At 44.2% G+C, this 7,857-nt stretch overlaps 1 protein-coding gene and 1 long non-coding RNA gene across 2 annotated transcripts in view; both read right to left on the bottom strand.

Annotated features, from left to right (window-relative positions):
* Nucleotides 1-7,857, bottom strand: part of LOC138165371 (cytochrome P450 4A6-like) — an 88,876-nt gene that overhangs the window by 15,328 nt on the left and 65,691 nt on the right. The window lies entirely within an intron of this gene.
* The window catches only part of LOC138165372 (uncharacterized), a 1,936-nt gene continuing 961 nt past the window's right edge, over nucleotides 6,883-7,857 (bottom strand). The window contains exons 2-3 of the long non-coding RNA XR_011169346.1: nucleotides 7,085-7,166; nucleotides 6,883-7,004 (exon numbers count right to left, since the gene is read on the bottom strand). This is a non-coding gene — a long non-coding RNA (uncharacterized lncRNA). The remainder of the gene's footprint in view (nucleotides 7,005-7,084; nucleotides 7,167-7,857) is intronic.

Genomic DNA, 7,857 nt, shown 5'->3' on the forward strand with positions numbered 1-7,857 from the left:
CTTGCTTTTTGTCATCTGTGAAAAAGGCCAAGGTGGTATAATGGCAAGCACCCTGGCACACCCAGGATGGTGGGCTAGCACAGGTTCTTTGATCTGTTTTTCTAGGACTGCTCAGAAAGGCATTAACAATCCTAGTTTTAATTATATTCACTAGCTCAGGGGAAAGGTCAGCACTCTGAATTTGGAGAAAATAACAAGCAGAGAAAATATGAGCAGAGAGATTAGCACAAAGACCAACAGACAGGCTCCGACTGCCTGAATCAAAGCAATATTGCTTTACATGCACCACTGAATTGAGACGACCTTTCCATCTGAGCAGTTGGAGAGTCTGAACATATGGCTACTCAGTCTCGACCAGGAAATCAAACAGTCCTTTTCATAAGCAAATCCCCAAAGCAAAATACCAACTCAGAGTATATGTATACTTCTTAGAGCCAGAAGGCATCACAACCCTGTGACTCAGTGCCTAATCAACTTAGTACCTACAGGTGTGGAAGCCTTCCTACAAGCAAGCTCCTCCTTAGGCAAGTCCCTCCCCCCAGGGGGCTACACCAGAGGCCTGTTAATGGGCAGGGAAGATGCTGTATCCCATTAACCTCCCAGGTGGGCATTCCATTGCTCTCCTTTTGCAATGCTTTTTGGTCACCCTCCTGTGAAGGTAGAACCTTTCTCCCCAGTACATACATTGTTACTGGGAGGAGATACTTCTTTTGCTTCTTACATACAGGAATTACAAAATAGACTGAGGGAACTTCACAATGCAGGGGCTGCAGCACAGACCAGGCCACTGGACTTTTCACTGGAAGATTTTCACCCTGGAGTTAAGGTCTACATCAAGAATTTCCAGTGGATTAGTGGAACTCAACCTGCCTGGGAAGTCCCATTCAAAGTATTGCTGACCATCCCAACTGCAATCAAGATCAGAGAAAAAGACTGTTGGATACACCGTACCCATATAAAACTCTCTCCTTACTGTTGCCTGTGAGAGCAATGTATCCAAAAATCTATTGTGCTTTGTTTTATCTTAATAGTCCTACCTAGTGTTTATCTTTCCCCAGTTAATCCAGAGAATAAAAAATTGTCATCTATGGGGAAAATGTATACTTTTTGCAATACCATTTGTTTTATGCCTCCCAGTCATACTCCTATGTTTTAAATCTTACTAATTTCCTTGTTATTGCTTAATTCCACTGTTCTTTCTGGTTGTTTTTTCCAAAATCACATCTCCCAAGAGGATTGGAAAAGACTTAATTCTATCAGTAAACTCCATGGTGATGTAGAACATGCTTTGCATCATCTTAGAGCAATTGGGTCCTATGGATGCTGGGTTTGTCATCCTATCCATCAGAACAACCCTGATGGATGGATAGATAGTATTCCCTAGTACTGAAAATCAAATTCTCCCATACCCATTGACTCTGGATATCTTAAAACACCATATTTTAAAGGACTTTTTTTACACCCTTTGCTTTAGCCACTTGTAGTATTTATGCCCCCAGAAGAAAAACAGAAGATAACAAATCAAGACCAATATCATTGACCCAACTTTATAACAAACAAGTTATTTTTTCAAATTTGATGGGACTCATCAAATTCAGAACTGTATTACTTATGCTTGCCCCACCCCTTCTGAGTTTTCATTTCTGTGTAACCAAGAAGTCAGGTCCTAATAACACTGTAGATTTAGAAGATTTGAAGATTGCCTTTTGTTTTTCCTGCTATTACCAAAGGAGACCCTTTTATTCATGCTAAAATCCTGGCTCTTTGATGGGATTAAAGACAACAAACCTCAATGTATTTCTTTGACCAACCTTACTTATAATGACTCTAGGTGGACCAAGAATGATGCAACTTTTGTTTTGTTTTGCAGGGCAGTTGGGGTTAAGTGACTCGCCCAAGGTCACATGGCTAGTATGTCAAGTGTCTGAGGCTGGATCTGAATTCAGGTCCTCCTGACTCCAGGGCCAGTGCTCTATTCACTGCACCACCTAGCCACCCCAATGATGCAACCTTCAGTACAAATTTATACTATAAGAATAATTGAACCTTTGGAGGAGTTACATATTCCCTCCCCTTCTTCAAATTCCTCAGGAGCTAGTAGCCCCTGGACAATTCTTTATTTGTGGCAGTGATGTTTATTTGGGATGTGTGGAATTGTCTGTTTGACCCTCCCAGTATCAGTCTTTAATCATACCATAGAACTAGTGGGAAGAAAACTACAAGAAACTTGGGAGCATGGTGGTTTAAATATCAAAAAAGAGGAGAGACCCTAACTAATGGAGACATGAATACAATCCAAAACTCTATGAAAGAATATGGGCTAGAGATGAGATCCCCTGGTCTCTATTTCCATTTAAAGGGGTTGCAGCCCTAGAGCAGGCTGTTAGAAGCCTCTCACTTGAAACTGAGAAATTCAGACAGGCCACGAGGGAGTCCATCCACACCCTCCAAATCAAGTCAATTCTTAAGCACAAATAGTCTTACAAAATTGTATGATGTTATGGGGAGGAGCCTGGCTATGATCAATCAATCTTCTTTTTCCTACATTAACCTATCAGAAGAAATCAGGACAAGCCTTCATAAAATCCAACAGGTTATAGCAGAAATGCAATTGCCTAAACCAAATGACCCCTAGTGGAATCCTTCTTCATGGTTCACTTGGTTGTAAGAGAATGGTATATTAGTCACCACAGGAAAATAGACTGTCTTTGTTTTATGCATTATTATTATTCTTAGACTCTATGTTAGCTATTATTCTAAACTATTTGAAACCGTCTTTCCCAATGCTGATAATGAACATATAAAAAAACTTTATAAATTTAGCCCCAAGGTTCAAAGGGGAGAGTTGGGAGAATCAACACTGACTCCATTTTGCAAACAGCCTCCATTTTGTTGTTTTCCTGAAAGTTTCACTTGCTCACTCTACACCCCTCCCCCCCAACTTGGAGAGTCCCTAATCTTTCCTCCAATAAGAAATCAGCATACCTAATTCTATATCATGTTTTGTATCCTGTGTATCATCTTTTAATATGTTAAAAATCTGTGCAAAACCTGTTTTCAGGGTCTCCATGCCTCCTGAGGGTCCTTTGACCCAGTCGCTATGTTTATCTGCAAATGAATTGCATAGCTCAGAATCTGTCTCCTCAATTATTTTAACTCTCCACAGTGTAGCTAGATCATAGAATGCATGGAGAGAAATATGTCATTAAATAAAAAACCCGGAAAGGTAAGAAGGGTAACATTGTGAAAGGCTTGAAATATCAGCAAATTTGATATTTGATCAAGAAGGAAACAGGGAACTACTAGAATTCATTGAGTGGGGAGTGGGGAAACACGGTCATATCCATGCTTCAAAAAGATCACTTTGGTAGCTTAGTGGAGGATAAGTGAAGTCAATTAGAAAGCCATTGCAATAGTCCAGGACAGAGGTGACAAAGCTCTGAACCAGGGTGGGTGGTAGCTATGTGAGAGGAGAGACCATATTCCCATCTTCTCTTTTTTTATTATTACTCACAATGTAAGCTCCTCGAGGTTATGGACTGTTTTGATTTTTGTTTTTGTGTCCACAGTACCTAGAACAGTGCATTTTACCTGACTGATTGATTCATCCCAAGGGAGAATCAAGGAAATGCAAACAGGAGCAAACAGTATTCTAATCATCTCAAAAGTTTTTGTCCTGTCCCACAACATTCACAAAAGCCAAGCTTTTTTTTTTGTTTGTTTTTTGTACAGAGTCATTGGGAGGACAGGGCAGGCTCTGTAAGAAAGAGCCCCTTTCCTTCTCTCTCCTGAGTACTTACCAGGTGATGGAGGCCCCATCCTCCAGGACTCCCCTGATCTCCTCCCGGCATTTCTGCTGATGCTCAGGATGTGTGGCCATGGCATACAGGAGCCAGGAAATGGCACTGGCAGTGGTGTCGTGGCCCTCAAACATGAATGTGTCCACCTCGGCCCTCAGCTCTTCATCCGTCAGACTGTTCCCACTCTCTGACTGAGGGGAGAAAAGCCCTTCTTGTCAGTCATCTTTGAGGGCCTCAGGGTGACCTGCTACCTAACTGGACTAAATGGGTGTGTCCAGTCTATGGACGTCTCTGGAAGTCTACCATGCAGAGCATGAGATGCCATTGTCCTGTTGGTCTTCCCCTGGTAAAACTCCATCTGGAGTACTGGGTTTAGTTATGGGCATCACAGGCTACTTAGAGAAAGTCCAAAGAAGAGCAAGCAGGATAGTTAGAGGGTCCTGAAACTATACCATGTCAGGACTGGGTAAAGGAGCTAGGAACATTCACCCTGGAGAACACTAGGGGTGTGGGACATGGTTACCTTCTTCTCATATGTGAAAGGTTATCACACAGGAGAATACAAATCACTCTGTTCAGCCTCAGAGAACAGAACAAGGACCAGTGGATGAGGCTCACAGGGAAACATTTTGACTTGAGAGAAGAATAAAGCTCCTAACAATGAGAGCTGTCCAGCAATGGTGCAGGCTGCCTGAGGAAGGAGACCACTCCCCATCAAGAGGCTTTAGAACAGAGAGTGAGATCACAACTTGTCAGGGAGATTGGAAAGCAAGGGTCTTTAATCTATGTGTCATGATCCCTTTGGCAGTCTGGCAAAGCCCATGGACCCCTTCTCAGAATACACAAAATAAAGCAAAGGGATTCTAAAGGAAACCACGTGTGAGGGACAATAATGATGGAATTTTCCCCCAAAACAAATTAACACCCCAGGTTAAGAAGTCTTGCTTCAGAGAAAGTTGGTACATTGAGAGTGAAAGTAAGGCAGGTACTCTCTCAGGTTCCTTCCAGCTCTGAGATGCTACAAAAACTAGAGATAAACGGTCAGAATTAAGTTATTAGGGCAAGGACAAGTTCTTCACCCAACCCTCTTCCCATGGGATGAGCCTTAACGACCCATGATGCTCACCCTGGCACAAAGGAGAATATCCAGGAAATCCAAGTGTCTCTTTTTGGAGATGGTCTCCAGCTCTCCTTCCTGTTCCAGTTGCTGCTTTCTCCTCCGAATCACCTGGTCTGCTCCAGGAAAGCAAATTGCAGTCATGGAGCAGGAATCCTCAAACCCCTGAGAGATGGCCATGCATATCTAGAGATCTTTGCCCTGCCCCAAGCTGCCTCACAGATGAATAGAGGAACTGCTCATTGGAGCTTCAGAGAGCTTAAATGAGGATCAGCAGGAGAAATTCCTAGAGAGGGAGATGCTAAGTTGCAGCAATACCCCTCTTCCTAGCTATGTCTAAGCAGAACCTGCATTATCCTTTCTGAAGAAACAAAGATTGCTACATAAAATGGATGGGTTGGCTAGAAGCCCTGGGAAGGCCTTCACAGCTCTTAGCTCCCCAGATTTCAAACCCATGTCTCTGCTGCTATATTCTCCTGGAACTTGCCTTAGCACCTAGGACCTCCTCATCCTGGAACATCTAACCTCCCCTGTGCCCTTCTCACAGTGGGATATCCCTCCTCAAGCTTGCCCTCCTCTCCTAATGGTTAGTTTCTTCTGAAACCTTCATTTTGTGGAAGGGCACAGGCTGCTTTGCCTTCATTCCCCTCCTGTCCTCACTTTTCAGACTTTAAAATCATGTCCCCATGCCAGGTCTGGCATAAAATCATTTCCCCCTCTCCCAGCTCTTCAGCTACCTTTTTGTGTGTTTTTTCCCCATTAGAATGTAAATTTCTCAAGTTTGGGAACTATCTTTCTTTTTGCTTGAATTTATGTCCCCAGAATTTAGCACAGTTTTTGGCACATAGTACATGCTAAATTTTGTTTTCTTCCTTCCTTCCTTCCTTCTTTCCTTCCTTGCTTCCTGCCTTTTTTCTTTTCTTCTTATGGGCTCTTATATTTCCCGGGGATGAGAATGCCGTGCCAGAGCCCTGACCTCAGTAGCAGAAAGGGGAGAGAGAGTATGGGGAAAATCTTTGGTGGAAGCCATGGGGAGTGTCCATTTTCAAAAGGTGTTGTCTTACTCCTTGGTGGTCAAGGGCCTCCTATACCAGTACTGGAGATCCTAAATGTCTACTGTTTCCTGTTCCATCCCCTCAACTGTACACATATCTATGAATATATGGGAAAACCTGACCACATGCAAGTGCCTGCTTGGGCTTGTATGGAGATACACATTTCTGTGTGCTTTGGTATGAGGGAGATTCTGCAAAATTCTGGGCCCTCCTCAATGCCCCCCCTCCAGTGTTATCTCTGGGCATCTCGGAATGTGTATGTGTAGGTGGGAGGCTTGAGACTGGGGGTGGATTGCTTGTGTTGACATGGTTTCAAATCTTTTGTAAAATTCCTGTGTGAATGAATGGTCCTGACCCCTGGTGGGGGCAGGGGGAGGAAGGAGGCTAAAGGGGATGAAGAGAGTGAAGCGGGGAGGGACAGAAGAATGAGAAAGGGGTGGAGAAAGAGGAATTTGGAGGAATTGGAAAGAAGAGATCAAAGAAAGGAGTGGGGGATGTGAAGGGAGTGTTTGGAATATACAGACAAAGGGGGAAAAGGAATGAACAGTATGATATGGGTAGATAAAAGGGATGGGAAGGAAAAGAGATAGCAATGGGGATGTGTGACAAGAGATAGAAATGGGGATGTCACAGTATACTGGACAGAGCCATGGATTTGGAATCAGAAGATCTGGTCTTGAATCCTGACTCTACAACCTACCTACCACCTGTATGAACCTGGGCAAATGACATCTTTGGTCTCAAATGGACCCAGTGATGTCTAAAGGCTGTTCTATTGCCCTAGGCCTGCTAAGGTTCCTTCTGGCAGTCTCTAGACTCCTGGGGTGTTGACAATGTGCTGAGATCACCTAGACAGACCTATCCAGGTAGGCAATACCTGTGTACTGATGAGCCTTTTGTGCAGCCTGGCGGGTTCTGCGGCCTGAAAAGCTGAACCAGTAGATGGCATCATTGTGATGGAATCCATTCCGTATCCGAGAAATCAGCAGGTAGCTTAGGTCATGCACAGCTTGGATGTAGGTGTTTGAGTACCTGGAAGGAAAGAGAGAAAGAACATGGCCTCAACCTTCACTCAGACAATGCAGTACCTCTGAAGTGAGCTCCCTCCACACCTGCTTCCTATTTCCTCCTTCCCTGCTGACTGTCCTCTTCTTCAGGCCTCACTCCATCAGCCCTGGAGCCATGGGTCCCAACCTGTAAGTATGGAATGGAATAAGGCCAAGGGCAGATCCCTAGAGCATTCCACCACAGATTTCCCAGAGGTGGGCATCCCACCCCCATGCCAAAAAAGCCTAGTGCCTACAGCCCTATGACTGAAGGGGAGTCAACAGAGCCTGCTGACTGGCTCTGGAGAGTATGAGAAAGCAAAGAGACAAAGTTAACAGCAGCATTTCATGCATGGATGGCTAGCTGACTCACCACCATTTTCTAGGGACCCATTAGTCAATTGATTCTCAAGGCACCCAACTAGGGAGAAGAAAGGCCTGGCTTGGGAATCTAAGGAGCTCATCCCAGGTTCTGAGTCTGACACCTGCTGTGTGACTCTGAGTCATCCATTGGACTTCTCTGTGCCTCAGTTTTCTCAATCTATCAAAATGAGAAGGTTGGGCTAGATAACCTCTAAGGTACCTCCCTACTTGATATCTTTGTTCTCATGGCACCACCTGTTCCTTCAGTACTGAGCTCTAGCATTACTTTTTTTCTCTCCCTCTCTCCCTTCCTCTCTCTCCTATCTCCTATCTCTCCTTTCACTCTGTCACTCATTCTCTCTTATACATCTCTATCCTACAGTATCCCTTCCTCCCTCTGTTATTTCCCCTGTGTCCTTTTTTATCTGCCTCTCTCTCTCTCTCTCTCTCTCTCTCTCTCTCTCTCTCTCTCTCTC

The sequence above is a fragment of the Petaurus breviceps genome, unplaced genomic scaffold (genome assembly GCF_028583685.1).
Source record: "Petaurus breviceps papuanus isolate PSGF00001 unplaced genomic scaffold, PetGlider_PUasm1.0 208, whole genome shotgun sequence".
Lineage (NCBI taxonomy): Eukaryota > Metazoa > Chordata > Mammalia > Diprotodontia > Petauridae > Petaurus > Petaurus breviceps.